This window comes from Vespula pensylvanica, chromosome 12 (genome assembly GCF_014466175.1).
Source record: "Vespula pensylvanica isolate Volc-1 chromosome 12, ASM1446617v1, whole genome shotgun sequence".
Classification (NCBI taxonomy): Eukaryota; Metazoa; Arthropoda; class Insecta; order Hymenoptera; family Vespidae; genus Vespula; species Vespula pensylvanica.
The window spans coordinates 4470755-4487749 of record NC_057696.1 but is presented as its reverse complement, the minus strand read 5'-3'; the positions used below and the strand labels follow the sequence as shown (position 1 = coordinate 4487749).

The window sequence follows — 16995 nt, the reverse complement described above, 5'->3', positions numbered from 1 at the left end:
AGAAGAAGAAGAAGAAGAAGAAGAAGAAGAAGGAAAAATAAAAAATAAATGATAGAACGATGTAAAAGATGTTCTCGATATTGGTCTACAAATATTTTACCAATATTTGAATACGCTCTGGTTTCGGTTATGGATATATTATGATGTGAATGTAAATAAAGTTTGTTATTCGAGGTGTTTAATTAATTTTCTCACGATATTCCTATAAATTATTTTAAGATTTTCGTTGTTTCTTTATTGATACCGTTCGAGGTTATATTTGATTTTGTTGTATTTTTTAACAGTGATAACTTAAACGAAATTCTTTGACATCTGATAACTTTTTTAATAATTAATAATGAATATATATTTAAACGTTTTATAAGCATCTTATGACGTTCGAATGTTAGATGATTTCGCGGATAAATCAAACGCCAATCGGATTACGCCGTTGATCTCTTTGTTATTTGAGCCGTACTCGTGATCGTATTGTAAGAAATTCTAGTTTTTATAGATTTTTCAAGGTAATCGTTTAATGTAGTGTAGTATTGTACAAGGTCGTTAATTAACGTAAAGCAATGTTATATCGTATTGGGGATTTACGTTTCGGAGTTGTATAACTCGACAAAAACAAGGTAAGGAAAACAAACTAAATTAAAGGTTATAACCTGCTTGTGATTCCTTCTTCCTTCATTACGTCGTAGTATTTGGTAGACCAAGTATCTCCGTTCTTTCGAAATCGTTCGAATTCGTTCTTTTTCCAAATATTTTCAATAATTCGTATTCAGAATTGTGCGTCTCCATACGTAGCACTTTCTACGTCTATCGTCGTGTTGAAACACATCGTGTCAATCGACATTACTTGCGACGTAATTTAGAAAACCATATTGTAACGCAAGTACTGTCGAGATAATTGACTGCGATTAAATCAATTAAATAATTTTCATGACACTTATTTGCTCAATTTTTGAGATTAATAATGTCGGTAATACGTGAAAAGATCGATTTGTAGGTAATACATCGAAGTGTCGGTAATATACCGAACTATCGGTAACAGATGAAATCGTCGGTAATACATCGAACTATCGGTAATAAATGTAGCTAGCGGTCGGTACATACCGATATTAACTTCTCTGGAATTCTTAAGATGGCATTTGGATGAAAGAACTGGCGCGAAGATTCGGTGCGGGTCAAACTACAAACTTTATTTTGGGGTATCGATTTTTCCTGGGAAACCTTTCTCATTAAACTAGATACGATTTAAAAAACTCTATTAGCAAACTAAACGGTAAACTTTATAATTAATAAGTACTTTCTATGCCAGTTGTAACAATTATTATTTTTCTCATTACTTTCTTGCAGTTACGTAGATATAATCGATGAATCGATATATTTTTCGAATAATTCTTTTTGGGTGTAATCGATATGAAAGCTAAAGACAGAGATGGGGATAAAAGTGCTTCCACGGAAGGAATTCACGAGGACGACGCGGACGGCGCCTCGTAATTCATTTGGACGGTAGTCGGACGAGACAGGCTCAATTACACAAGCGGCAAAAAGTGCACGGAGAAGCCGCTTCCTCGTACGACGTGAGTGGTCCATGATCTCACTCTCTCTTTCACTCTCATCCGTCGTTGATGCCGTTTGCCGCTATGTTACATCTAAAACGTTCGCTGTCGTTTGTGGTGTCGAAAGAAAACAAGTCTTACGGGCTCGTGTCCTGCGTCAGTCAGGCGGACATTGTCGGATCGTTTGAAAGTTCTTTGTCATTCCTCTGACTGCCGACGTCGAGTAGTTAAAACTTTTTATCTGCGACAAAAACGTCTTAGAAAATTTATCGAAATATTTTTTTTCTCTTTTTTCTCTCTTTCTCTCTGATATATGTATATATGCATATATATATATATATATATATATATATATATATATATATATATATTTGCAGAATTTTTTCTATCGATGACGTCGGACGATAAATTAACAAGCCGATTAGTCGATGCATTAATGAAAAATTCGAATCGCGAGGCTGCACGAATCCCGAACGTATTTCTTTCCGTTGTACGTTATCTTTTTAGTTTAGTTTTTGGAGTAAGGTCTCTCGCAAAATGTCAGTTCGACATGTTGGCTCGTCGGAGGAAGATCGACGGGCGCGTTATTACGTCTGAGAATGCATTACCGACAAAAATCGTGCACTCCGATATAGAGACTGTCAAAGGAGGAAAAAGTCGTCTTGCTGGCTCGTGTCTATACCGGACGCGAACGATCATTAAAGAGTTTGTCGGAGTCGAGACGTGTAAGAATTACGAGCGTCGTTCTCGATGTCGACGTGTAACTATGTTCGGTGTTCCGTTCTTTTGTCGCTACGACACGAACGTGTTAGAGTTCACCGTGTCAGGATTTACCGTAGTCGAACGTGGACTCTTCTCTCTGTGAAACGCGTACGGGATGCTGATGACGACGAAGGAGGAGGAGAAGAAGAAGAGCGAAAGAAAAGAAAAGAAAAGAAACGGAAAAATAGGAACGATCGGAGTTTCGTTGTTGAAAGAAAAGGAACAACGCGTCAGACACGGAGTACGATCGAAAACAATGGGACTCGGTGTTGATGGTAATATTTTAATGAAGTTAGCAAGTTCCCAGTAACGGCCACTATCGCTCGCATCGTAAGCTCGTAGACGCGATTCCAGGAGCGTAAAGCGACGTCCTGGAGAGAGGAGAGGAGTCGGCGGCGGTGAGGAGGCGCCACCCAACCACTGATTTCCACTTACCGATATCGTTCTACAAAGCTGCCTTCATCTGGCAGCCTTCTACTACTCGGCTTCGCTTAATATGAGGGAATGAAAGAGATAGATAGATAGAGAGAGAGAGAGAGAGAGAGAGAGAGAGAGAGAGAGAGAGAGAGAGAGAGAGAGAGAGAGAGAGAGAGAGAGAACGGAGAGTAGTTTTGGGAAACGAGTCTTCGGGATGAAATGGGAAAAAGTTGTAAAGTAAACGTGAGAATACGTTCAATTTACATCTCATTATAATCGACAATTTATATCTTATGTCATGAACAGTACGTTCGCGATCCGTTGGAAGCATTAAAAGATCTCTATACCAAACTCTTTCGAGGAAAGGGAGAGAAGTTTAAGTTTGAAACGTCTAGCTAATTTTCCAGCGAGTTCGTAAAGAGATTTGGTAGAGGAAGAAGAGAAAAAAAAAGAAAGAAAGAAAAAGAGAGAGAAAAGAAAAGAACGAATACGCCAGCGGGAGTATACCAGTCAGAGGAGGAGATTTTACCGTTAGAAACGCAGCAACGTTCGTTCGTTCGTTCGTTCGTTCGTTCGTTCGTTCGTTCGATCCCATAGAGGAGAAGCAAAGCTTTGCGCGGATGCAATCACGTGCGCAAACAAATCGCTTTGCATGCGCTCGGCGCGCCAGCTACGCTAGGGATTAATTTGATGGATGTTTCGCCTACGAAATGAAGAGGCGTGGGCTACGATTCATGAGAAAATGCGATTATCGGCTCTCTCCGCGAAACGCGCGCACGTAGAGGTCGGCTTTGCCAAAGAATTCTACGTACGTCCTACGGCAACATTTAGAAGCTTCTTTTCTCGATGCCGCGACTTCCTCTTCTTCTTCTTCTTCTTCTTCTTTTTCTTCTTCTTATTTTTTACTTCTTGCTTTTTTACTTCTTGCTTTTTTACTTCTTACTTCTTACTTCTTACTTCGCAATTCCACATATCCATTGCAAGAAATTAAAAAGAAAGGTCGATTACCTTGGAATTTTTAAGATTGCTAAAAATGAAATTATTTTCAACATATTTTTATCATTATCATTGTTCAAAGCATTCGCTTGGAATTTCAATAGTAAATCGTCGCGTGAGACGGCGTACGTTGATCGTTATGTCTTTCATGTGTTTTTGTTCCCTTCGTGCATGGTATCTTTTTTTTTTTTTTTTTTTTTTTTTTATTTCGCGTGTCACAGTCTTGGTCAGATCGTTGGAGAGCGAGCATCTTTCAAGAATCGAAGCTCGATTCGATAGCGCAGAACGGTGCAATTATACATACATACATACATACATACATACATACCTACCTATATACATTATTCGATTTGACGATCTACGTTAGATAGATATTTTTTCTTTCTCTTTTTATTTCTTCTTTTAAAATAATCCCGATCGCAAGATCGCGAGTTTTAATCGAAGAGAACTCCAAGAAGAAATAATACCGATCTCTAGGATCGTAACAATATTTTAATACCTTACTCTTAAATTTAAACTCGCGTTTTACTCGACAGACTTTTCAAATTCGAATCTCTCCCTAAAAAGGGAAAACTTTTCTTCGCTAGACATTGCACAAGATTTTCCTGATGTTGGTTGGGATAACGTTAGACTGGTATCGCGTTTGTGATTGTGCGTGATGACTGTGTGTGCGTGCGTGTAGGAACGTTTGTGTTCGTGGATAAGCAGACGTTGAATACACGTATGTATACGTGCTTGGGTAAAGGGAGAAGGAGAGTCAGGACTATAAGGGCTGTCCTAGGATTTCGTCTCTAGGAGTAGCTCCTCCGAGAGGGATATTAAGGCCAAGGCTATCTGATGGCTCCTCTCTTCGACCCTTCTATTTTCTCTCTCTCTCTCTCTCTCTCTCTTTCTCCCTCTTTGCTCTATATCTATGTCTCCGTCTTTCTCTTTCTCTTTCATTCGTGAGCTTGCGCTCTCACGAATGTTCAGGAATAAGATAAAGGGAAGAGAAGAGGAGAGAAAGACAGGACTTGAAATTACTGCATCGATCCTTCTCCCTTCTCGGCAAACTCTCTTCTCATCCTCTCTTATACTCCGCGTTAAGCGACGATAGATGAAACCAATTTCGCTCCTTAAGCTTGTTTTACTCGCTAAGATTTAGCTAGATCGCCCTCCACCCTTTCCCCCTCCACTCCATTTACTTCATTATACTCGTGATTTTGATACTTCTCTCTCTCTCTCTCTCTCTCTCTCTCTCTCTCTCTCTCTCTCTCTCTCTCTTTCTCTGTCCAAGTTTTCTCAATGTTTTATGTTTGAATTTATTCGTCTAGCATTGACGTTAATATCGTCATTTACTCGTTATCATACGTCGTAGGTACCGATCGTACGATATTCGTGGTATTGTTTATTCTTGGATCGCTCCTTGATTAAATTTCGTTTTATCGATTATATCGAAATATCGGTTATACGCGTTATAATTTATTCGAAATAATTAATATCGACGATGTCGTTCGTTAATCTCGTCATTTATCACAATCGTCGGTGATCGTTGTTTCTTATTAAATTTTATTTTATTCCGAAAAAAAATCGATTATCCTTGAAGAGACTTCCATCGATGAGATACCTTTTTTTCTACGCGAGGGATTACGCGGTTTATGGCATCCTTACACCCGCGCGCGCGCGCACACACACACACACACACACACACTGTTTCTCTCTGTTTCGTTCTCCTATCAGTAACTTCAGTATCTTTCTCCGTCGCTTTATCTTTTCACTTCTTTTATCGTCCGACCGTTCTTTTCATTATATTTTATCATCAACCTTGTCCCTTGCTTCATCTCGCGTTCACTCTTGGGCTCTTTTTAAGATCGACCGTAACAACCCTTTCGTTTTTATTATCCCTTTACGTCGCTTCACGTCGAAAATCACATTTTATTCAAAATGTTTTGTCTCGCAAAATGTAGTTTCATAAAAAGAAAAGAAAGATTGACAATAGTATTAAATAAATTTCAATAAAACATTTCACCTAACTATATCTCTACATGATTTATATATATATATATATTTTTTTTTTTGTCTTTTGAGAGATACTTTAATACTTGGATTACAATTATTTAAAAACGGAAAAAAGGAATTATATTTCCTCTTGAAAAAAAAAAAAAGAAATAATTCTCTTTTAAGTCTGCGATTAAAAAATTTTAAGAATACTTGACAAGATATGTCTTTTAACATCTCAAATGATTACGTAATATCACCGACTCTCGAATGTATTAAAATTAGATTTATTTTTATTAGGTTTTTGTTTTCGGCGACTATCAGATTTGATTTTCGAAATGAGAGCATTCGAGCTCTCCTCGGGCTTCATTCCTATCGCTCAAACTCTCAACGAAAGATATAAAAATTTAATTCCTCCCTTAGAATGACGTGCCACCACCAATGCCGCGGGCTTCGCTCTCGAATTTCTCTCAAATCCTTCCCCCTTTTTCTTTCGCTTCTTCTTTTTTCTCCTCTCTCTCTCTCTCTCTTTTTCTCTCTTTTTCTCTCTTTCTCCTATCATTCCGAGGTCGAGAAACCTCATCCTTGATATTTCAACCTCTATTCCTAACTTTTCTCTTCTTCCTAGGAAACTTTTTCCATTCTTACACTCGTTAGCGGGATCGTTTGGGAAAATTTAATACCTGCGTCTCGAGTTTACAAAGTGGAACTCTCTGAACTCTCAGCTTGAACTTCTCGTTCCCACCTTTTTATTTCTTCTTTTTCCTTTTCTTTTTTTTTTCTTTTTTACATTTTTTCTCGCAAATCAAATCAAATGAAATTCATTTTCAATCATCGAAATATATATTTTACTTTTTACAGTGCGATGAACTTATTACGATATTTGTTTCAAGGAATCTGTTAATCTCGAAGATTGGCGAACGTGGATCTATGAAAGTTAATTTGATGAAAAATGAAATCGCTCTTAAGAGAGAGACGGAAAATTTTTGATAGATTAATGAAGAAAAAAGTCTCGAGAAATGAAGAATTTGGTCGGATAATTTTTTTTTCTTTTTTTTTCTTCTCGATACGAATTAGAAACAAATGACTTATCTTTTTATCGAGTACTCGAACCCTTTAGGACTCGTTATTCTCGGTTAACAAACAGGTCATGTTCGATGCACTGGGAAAAGTAATTTCGGCGCGTAAAAATTCGTAATATTTCAAAGAGAAGAGTTTGATTCGAGTCCCTTTTTTTCTTTTTCTTTTTCTTTTTCTTATGGGCCAGGCTTTTCCAGGTCTTGAGAAGCGGTGAAAGATATCCCGGATACGTCGCCCTCCGCAAGGGTTTTGTAAGGAACAGGCAATCTCTGTCTGCGCTAGATAACGTCGAGAGCGGGGGGTGGTGGTGGTGGTGGTGCGAGGGGGGCCAGCTTTTCATCTTACTAAATCACCCGCCAACTCCCACCACCTCTGCTTTCCGTTCTAGCCACCACCCCAAACCGACGGCGGCATCCTGTTCGCGTATAAACGGACTACGAGCTAAACAAGAAACTTGCCTTGGTAGGTACATCGTTATCTGCCTGAGATTAAGCGATCCAATTATATCGAGATAATCGGTGAACGCGGCTTTAATACGATTAATGGGATTAATAAACGATCGAATCGATTTTATCTTTGCTAGATTAACATGATAGATAATATGTGTGTGTGTGTGTGTGTGAGAGTTAGAGTCACGTAAACTTATTATAAGTTAATAATTAGGCAAGATACATTCAAAGAGAGAGAGGGGGGGGGGAAGAGAAGGTTTGAAGATATTTGAATGATTTATGAAATGACACGATTTTGTTTTTATTTTTCTTATTATTCTTTCTTGAAGATTTTGAAGATAATTTTATTATTATTAAATATAGTAATTGAAAGTAAAGTGACTCATCTCTTTGCGTATGGATAATTCGTGAAGGAAAATATGAATCATACTAGGGTTTCTAGATTTTTTTGATAAACTTCGGTCCTTTCGATTTTCCTTTGTTCGTAACTCTATCGATCTGCGTAATATGTTCTCGGTTGGAAGGGAAAAGAGGATGAGGAGGAGGAGTAGGTATAGTAGTAGTAGTAGTAGTAGTAGTAGTAGTAGTAGTAGTAGTAGCAGGAGGAGGAGGAGGAGGAGGAGGAGGAGGAGGAGGAGGAGGAGGAGGAGGGATAGGAGTTGGTTCCCTCGTGGAGTTGTGACGTCACTGGGCCATACATCAAATCGTTATCAGTTAGCTTCGTCCTTTCTCCTCTTCCCAAAGGGAAGAATAAAGAGAGAAAGAGAGAGAGAGAGAGAGAGAGAGAGAGAGATCGAAAAGAGTCGACTGGAGGGCGAATCGAGGACGGGAAAGGTGGTGGGAGAAAATCGCGAAGATTTGAGGGAGAAGGGGATGAAATTTTGTGAATAAAAGAGAAAGGAAGACGAGATGGCGATGTTAACCGAACGATATATGGAGAAGAAGAAAACCATATAAATATAATCCATTTGAAAATGATTTTCGGTTTGTTTAAACGAATCTTCTTCTCTTTTAACGTCTCATTAAATTCCGTTCTATCGCATTCATCGATTAATCGGTCATAATAATTATTACAACTCGAAGGAAATTTCGTCTACTTATGCAGCTCCGATAAATTCCAATAACCGAACAGTATTGTCCAGATTTTCCTCCTCATTGAATAACGTTGCATAGCGAGTTCTCGAGGAAGGAGCGTATCCAATCGTTGAAACGAGTGCCCGCGCGCGCTCGGAATTTCCGGACATTATCTAGGCAGTCATGCAGCTAATTTTACTACCGAAGATAGGATCGGCCAGTCTATTCTCAGCTTACATATTCCTCACCTTGGCGATTCGAAGATTATTCGTGCAAGTCGTGCCATCGGAAACGGTCTTTTAGATTTATGGAACGATATATATTTGAATGATATATATACGTACGTGTATATTCTCTTTTTTCAAATTAGTTTTTCTTTAACGAGAGAAATGTGAGAAATGGAGATCTGTAAGGAAGAGAATTATAAAGAACATTTGATGAAAATTCGGTGGGAAGTCAAAATTGGAGGACGTTGCGTTAGAGTCCTTACGGTGGTGTCGGCGTTCGATGCTCGACAGGACGAGAAACAGCAAGCAAGTAAGCAAGGAAGCAAGGAAGGAAGGAAGGAAGGAAGGAAGGAAGGACTTGCGAGGAAGAGGAGGAGACGGTGACCAGAATGAGAAGGGTAAAGGAGAAGAAGGTAGAGAGAAGAAGGAAAACGAGGAGGATGAAGCGAGGAGGCTTGAAGAAGGTAGGGGCACTGTCGGTATCTTGCGAGATAAGACTGCAATCTCCCTCTTTCTGTCTTTCTCCAATCCTCTTGCGATTTCTCTCTCTCTCTCTCTCTGTCTGTCTCTCTCTATCCCTCTGTCTCTTTTGTAGGGTGGAAGAGCTCTCTCCCTGGCATAGAGAGAAGGGGTTGAGAGAGGGAGAGAGAGAGAGTGGTTGCTTGGCAACGTCGAGAGGGGTGCCCAGCAGTATAGATCGCTATCCGGGCACCTCCTCGGGGGCGGTTTGCGAGGGTGGAAGAGGTAAAACACCCTCCCGAGCTTCCCTCAGCAAGATGGCTTTATTACCCTCTACCGAGGCTTCGCTCGGTCTGTTGCTACAGTAACTTGAACCTTGCCTTTAGGAAATGACTTTTGCTACTGGTAAATCTCTTGCAACACACGTAGAAATATATTACAGTCGGGGGATATGTGTCTCTTCTCGTTTTATTCATCGTATGTTATTAATTGTCGTATAACTTTCCACCTAGGATAATTACGATATTTCGTCGTTTATAGCTGATCGATTTGTTATCAGATTCGATATGAAATTATATGAAAGAACGTGCGCAGCTGTTTACCCTTAGGAAGTAAATAGAACGTAGATTGGACCCGTATCTGAATATGATTCTTTTTTCGAAAATCCTAATCTGGAATGGTACGGACGTTGACAGAATGTTTCAACGGCGATAATTACTGGGTTAAATCGTCTGGGTAAAAGCTACCGTAGAAACGTAAAAAGAAAATCGTATAGGGCACGTCTGAAGTCTGGTTAGAAATTAATGCGATCGAAACTGGTCTCGATAACGAGCTGATAATTCGAAGACCACGAGACGATTATCAGATCAAGTATGAAGTATTAACGGTACACTTGGTTCTTTATGGAAACGGATCGCGTATTCATTTACGCGATAAAGTAGCAAAACTCGTGGCTTCGAATCTCCCAGTGGTTTCCATCATCGTGAACGTTATTATTAGAAGGCGAAAGCAAGTTAACGGAGTATCGCGGGCGGTGGGTAGGAGGTTTACAAGTTTAATAACTCCTTACTCTCCTCCTTTACGACGACGACGACGAAGATGGAGGAGAAGGGAGAAGCGGAGGTGGAAGAGGAACGAAGAGGGCGTCTATCCTCCTCGTCGCGAACGCTTTCTCACGGCGAATTCCACCAAGGCGAGTTCTCCGAGTCTCTCGGCACAACACCGGAGATGGAAGCCCAGACGTAATTTCCGGTTTCGTCGCGCGGCACTCGCGCGTTAGCCGAACCAAAAGACGATCGCTCAGAAAACGAGATAGCTTCAGATAACTCCCTTTCTCTCTTTCTTACTTGTTAACTTCTTCGTCTTATTATTCTTATTCTTCTTACTTTTATCCATCCTCGTTTCCAGATCTTCCTTCTGGTTCGATCTCCCTCCGCGAATCTACTTGATATCGGTTCAAATATTTTTAGGTATTACAATTAACAAAAAAAAAAAAAAAAAAAAAAAAAAAGAAGAAAAAGAAAGAAAAAGGGAAAAACCTGATATAATTCATGACAAACGTTTGTTAATTTTACGCTCGATGAATCACGACGTCATTATGTATTAGTTTTCTTTTTAGAGATAGAGAGAGAGTTTGATACATCTGCGGAACGTTTTGCGAAAGTGATTTAGAGAGAAAAAAGAGAAACAGGGAGAAAGAGAGAGAGAGAGAGAGAGAGAGAGAGAGAGAGAGAGAGAGATGCGTGAAAACGTTCATGTCTTGCGTAAGATAATGAATTCTTGTGGAGAGTCATGCTTTCGTGGCCTACATAAGTGGTACAAGTTTTCACGACCACTTGCTAACGCAAGCCGAGAAGATCTATAGCTTGCTACAGATATTTTCGTTTATTATGCATGATGCGAACTTGGCTGCGGTTCCTCCGCAGCGACACCAACGATATATTGAAGCTCTTCCAGTGATTTAGCGGTAAAAACGTCTACGAGCGTATTCACATGCGAGGAACTTTCTCGAATGGGAACGATTTATATGTACGGTTGAACGATTCAAATGATCTCTCGCGATTCTAACTCGAATGTACTTTGTTTTTTCTTTTCCTTTTCGTTTTGTTTCGTATTTCTTTTTCCTTTTTCCTGTTGCAACAGCAGGCGAAAGAGAAGAAAAAAGAAAAGATGAAAAAAAAAGAAGAAAATAAATGAAAAATCTTTTCACTTAGCATTTTCTTTCCTCGAGACTAAGGGGTTTATTATTACGTTACTCTCCTTTCAAGACCGACTCCCACGCACCGCACAGTTTATGTTCTTACAGTTTTAAGTTACTCCCAAAGCAGCAGGACGGTGGCGGTGTGGTGGCGTGAGCTAAGAGCCGAGATGATATCTCGAGCGATACGTTTCTCCTCCGCGTACTCGTTGAAATCCGAAGACGGAACGGCTTGCGAACGTCCAAAAATTATCATAATCTGCCGTATTATCAGGTATACGCCTCGTCTGTATCTCCTTTCCAGCACCCGTTTTATCAGCAGGATACTGCACTCGAGATCTTTGGCTTCCGCTACTACGGAGAACTCGACTCACTACCGCGAACCATTTTCCTAAGGACTTCCGTTCGACTCGAGTGCTCTCTTCCAACCAAATGAATCCTTCATTTCTTTCTTCTTCTTTTTTTTGCCTTTCACTTTTCTCTTTTCTTTCCTTTTTTTTTTATCACCTTTGCATTCCATACCTCTAACACTCGATCGCAAATAACGATCTATACCATACTGTAACGGGATCAGAGATGATTGCTCTCGAGCTAGTTGATGATTTTCTGAACGACGTAATGTTTCATTAATTATATCGGAAAAGATACCCATTACATTAGTAGGCGTTTTTAAAAGGCTGATTATACGGTTGAAAAGCAAACCGAGTTGTTTTCTTTTTTCTCCGGTGATTTTCCTTCTTGAAATCCGAAGGGAGATACAAAGTAACGCGGCGGTTAGCCGCATGAGAAACAAAGTAAGAAGGGTTGTGGTGGTAGCGGATGTTCGCGGGATAAGCGATCCTCGTTTAGTCGCGGCTAAAGTCCACGGCGATTGCCCGGATGGCTGTCTTTACATTATCATATCGTGCGCATGCACACGCTCTTCGGTGTTCTCTCCGGCAATAGCTAATGCCATATCGGGATAAACAGGTGGGCCGGGTCGAGACTCGGACTCTCCAGCACTGGAATGTTAGCCAGCCACCTTACGTACTTACGTACGTACGTAGATACATGCATGTGAGTTGGTATACGGTTTACTCGTATATTGCTCTTCTCGTCCAGAAGAGAAGGAGTCGGTACTTTGGACCAGGTGTATGGTTACGAGATCTTACGCGTCGGTCTTGTTAAACTTGGTTCAAATTGCTTCAGAAATTTTAGTATTTCCAGTTAATGATTCGAGGAAAATATACTTGTTACGAAATATTTTAGGGGGACTCTTTTGAGAAACATTTTCTTTTATATGTAACAATATCGCGAAAGATAAATTCGTGACACCTATAAGATTTCCATCGTTCCTTTCAACGAAGAAACCTTTCGACGTGCTTAATTTGTTTAGTAATAGAGAGAAGGATCGAAGCAGCGGTCAAATTTTCATTTGAAATCGTCTTCCTTAAACTCAGCAGCACGCGTGTTCTCACATTTTCTTGAACCACCTAGTAACACAAAAGCCGCTTAAAAAGCCGTCCCGTAACAGATTACGAATTTATCTTTCGATCCGTAAATGCTCCAGGGGACAATCTCCATTTTAGTGTGCACTTTCCCTCGTCGATACAGTACGCCGAGGCGTGCAACAAAAGGGCGAAGCGAGATAGAGAGGTCGTAAAAACAGACGGCGCCTTCGAAGTATCTCTTTTCTCTCTCTCTCTCTCTCTCTTTCTCTATCTCCCTCTCTCTCTCTCTTTCTCTTACATTACGCATACATCTAGACGCGTTACCTGCTTGTTCAAGAATAATCGTACACGCGCGTACGCGCCATCGTCGATAGAGGAGATGTTCGTTGACGCTCGTAAAGCATAGCTTAAGTTTTAAGGGAGCAGTTAAATTTAAAGCGAGTTTAACCGTTCGCATTATAATGGCGCGTGGCAGGTAGAAGGGAGACCAAGGAGGACAAAAGGGGTTGCGAGGTTAACTCGTCGACGAGAAATGATGGATGTTTAAATTTCGTAGGCAACCCTTTTTTCGAGAGAGAGGGAGAGAGAGCGAGAGGCTGGCCCTGCCTCTATTAAAAAGTACCGATCGGTGGGCGTAGTGGGAAAGTTACGAACTACTTTTTTCCTTTTTTTTTAGAATTTCCAACTAGCCCATAAAAAAGAGAAAGAGAGAGAGAGAGAGAGAGAGAGAGAGAGAGAGAGCGCGATTCGCAACGATATATGATTTTGCTTCGTGACTCTAAGCTAGAACGTTGCACAGCACGATATGATCTTGTTACGTTAGAATTATTGCCTCTGTTCATGATTCGTTATGATACTTTTGCCTTTGGACATTTGCCCTGTTTCTCCGTGCAAAAAAAAAAAGAAAGAAAAGGAAAGAAAAGAAAGGAGAAAAAGAAAAGAAAAAATGTGAACAATAGTTTTATTAGAAATGATTAACGCAACATTGGGACGTACCTGTCTCGAGAAATTGTGCGTTTCATAGTCGTAATCGTCACATCGTCTTACGCCCACATGAATTTGGAACGAGATTCTCATGGGTATCTCACTCGTCGTTCTATGGTGTTACAGTTGTCAGTAGTCCGAAACGATTGTAGCATTGAAACGGTGAAGAGGGGCGTTCGACAAGCGTCCCGCAGCTTTGTATAACAGCATCTCTCCTGTCATTTCTATCTATCGTTGTGACGGAAGTAAATCCTAGGACACGCCTTGCAACACGTACGTGCATAATTTTCTTCATTCTTCGTTCGTTCGTACAATGCATCCCTCTAACATATAACCATGGTACACGTGTATACCAGCCAGTTTATGTCTGTAATAATATAATAGATAATTTATTATTCATATCGACCAAGCTCTTGCTCACGTTCTTTGTCATAGATTTTAAAAAATAGTGGAAGACTTTGATACGGGGCATCGGACATATCGATTAGATTATTCTACACTCGATCTTTTCTTTTTTTCTTCTTTTTTTTTTCTTTCTTGCGTGTTTTTTTTTTTTCGTTTTTTTTTTCAGGGCTTTCAGAGAAGGCGAGCAAAAAGTTGGCGTTATCGGCTTTCTTGTCAAGAGTTTGACCGATCGTCCGGAAAACGGCCCCTTTTTCGTTTCTTTCTGGACCATATTGTCATTGGCAACAATCGAGCCCCGTATACTTGGAATATTTCACACGCGCCGTGTTAAAGGGTCACCCTTCTCGCGGCTCCATTGAAACTTTAAAATCGGTGAAGGGTTCCTACGTTCGGATACAGTTACTTATTTATTAAGTCATCAATTTGTTAGATTGTATTTTTTTTTCTCACCCTAACGCATTCAAAATTACATCGAAAATGAAAGATCAATCCGTACGAGTTTTTTTTTTGTGTTTGGCCCGTAAGATTTTTATTCTAAGGAAAATATGTCGCGACCTAAAAAAAACCAATAAAAAAAGGAAAAAAGATTACAAGTTTATTAACGCGCTTGCGTGGCAAGAGTTGACTGTTCAAAGCGATGGTCCAGTTAATGGGGCGCGAATGCGGTCAGAGATGCTTGTTCATTTCCCATGTCGTCGAATAGAAGAAAGAATCCTAAGGGTTCACCCTAATGTATTTGCACTATTAACTGTTGTATCGTACAAATGATACGTAAGAGCATGCGTGGGGACATTCGGACGTAGGATTTATCTTTGATAAATCGTGCCGAGCGTATTGGAGCGTGATTAAAGTGGATGAAGACAATGTCAGTGATGCGATCAAAGCTTATCACTGAGTTCTATGTAATCGGATAGAATTTATAGGCTTTACGGGATTGATCGCATGAATATATGTGACGATATTAATAATTTCTTTGTTTAAAAAAAAAGATCGTTGATTCGTACGAAGTTGGTACTTCCAAGTTCTATTGCGATATCCCGACAAGTTAGACTCGTTGGAAGTCATGTGAATCATCCGGCACAACAGTAACGTTCTACTAATAGTCATTCTGATCCCTGTGAGAATTCTACACTGAGCTGTTCACCGACGGTAACTGCGTATTCTACTACGGCTACAGTTCACATTGGATTTATGGAATTTGTAGACGATCCCCATTGGTATATCAAGTTCTCTGCTCCCATGACGAATAGCTGTAACTCATAGAACTGTATCGAGAGTAACATCGGAGATAATCCTTTTATGTCATTTTCTGTAAAGGATAATTTTGTTCTTAGATAACGTGATAAAGTTCTTGACGCGAAATTAATTTCGCATCGCGTTTCAGGTACGATCTCGTAGCGAGATTAGTATCCTCTAATTACTATTTCCCGAAGGAAGCAGGTTTATCCAACGAAAGCCATTAAAGTAATAACAGTATACATTACGAGAATTCCATGAGTCGTTATATATCGTTTGTTGACCATCAGCGGTCTTTTCTTGTCTCATAGAGAAAATTCGCGAATGGCAAAGACGACGACAGTTGCTTCTGTCCCGTAATCTTTCCGGTAATTGGATCGGGCAGAGTACTGAATTTAGTCAGCGAACAAATTAGATTCCGCTCGGTCAATGCTCGATGCGTCCGGCAAAAGGTGCAGCAGGTGATACCAAGTACGACGTTTCCTGAATAACCAATAAACCTTTGGCCGCGCAAGCTGTATTAGTAGGGAGGTGTATGTCCCCGATGTATCTTTAACAAATTATTCTTTTTATTAATTACACCGATGAGAATGCCGATATATTGTAGCGATCTTTATAATTTTTCATTTCTTTATAATATCCGAGAATTCCTTGTTAGATCGTAGATCTGACGTAAAAATAAAAAAATGAGCTAACCGAATAAGAGAAAATTGTTCTTCAATATTTTGGGATAAGGGAGATCGAAAGCCAGGCGGTGCTAAATGGGCGGTTAACTGGCTGCTCGGTGAGACGCTGGTTATTTAATCTTTAATCCTGGTACTCAAGGGTGACTCCGCGTCAGCGATACCCCAGATATCCGCGTGGCATTCGATGCTCACCCCTTAGTCGAACGAATTTCAGGGGTTGCTTCGTAGCAAAGGGTCTTCTCGATTCCTAAACAAATCCCTGCACTCACCACCCACCGGTTAACACGATTTAACTTAGCTATTAAATCTCTCTACTGTTTTTGCAATTTGGCAATCTTGTTAAAATTTCTGAAGGGTAGAGTAATCGGAGGTATTCACGAAAGCCATAAACGAAGTACGCCACGCACAGACTTTGAAAGTGTGATCGGCCCGAGGGCCAAGTTGCATAGCCAAATAACAGCTTAGGTCGGTGCGTTGCTTCTAAAGGATATGTTATTAAATCCTGAGTTGTAACTTGCGAATGACACGGTCCAAAGATTTACGAGTCTGTTTCCTCTGTGATTACGTCTCTGTTCTTCGCTAAGGATTTACATACGAACACAGTCGGCCATACCTTTACCAGTGAATATCTGTGTATCTATCTGTACTTGTACGATTCTATTGCTTTTCACAAGAAGCACGTGCTATTCAAGATACATCTAGGTACCCATGACTTTCCATACAAAAGTTAATAAAAATGTTAATAGACAAAAAAAAAAAAGAAAAGAAAAGAAACGCTAATTAATTAATCACGATAACACGTAATTCCTAGGTCGTGCTCAAATGATTCTCACAGAGATATAGATTTTGCGGGTGGATCGATACGCTTACGGGATAATAAGTATAATCGGATGTTTGGTGGCTCGCGTAACGAAAGACGGCTAACATATTGTTCTGCTAGGGGTGCCACCACCACCACTACCATCACCACTACTACGACTGCCATCATCGATAGGAGACTTTAGGATCGGGGCCGTCCTCGTCCTCTCTCTCTCTCTCTCTCTCTCTCTCTCTCTCTCTCTCTCTCTCT

At 40.1% G+C, this 16995-nt stretch overlaps 1 long non-coding RNA gene across 2 annotated transcripts in view; it reads right to left on the bottom strand.

The window, feature by feature from the left end:
- Positions 1 to 1296: 1296 nt before the first annotated feature.
- Positions 1297 to 16995, bottom strand: part of LOC122633397 — a 114164-nt gene continuing 98465 nt past the window's right edge. Inside the window, exons 6-7 of one of the 2 annotated variants that reach the window (XR_006328098.1) lie at positions 13612 to 13966; positions 1297 to 1788 (exon numbers count right to left, since the gene is read on the bottom strand). This is a non-coding gene — a long non-coding RNA (uncharacterized LOC122633397). Of the gene's footprint in view, positions 1789 to 13559; positions 13967 to 16995 lie in introns of those variants that run through there. The other variant, XR_006328097.1, reaches the window with a different exon arrangement.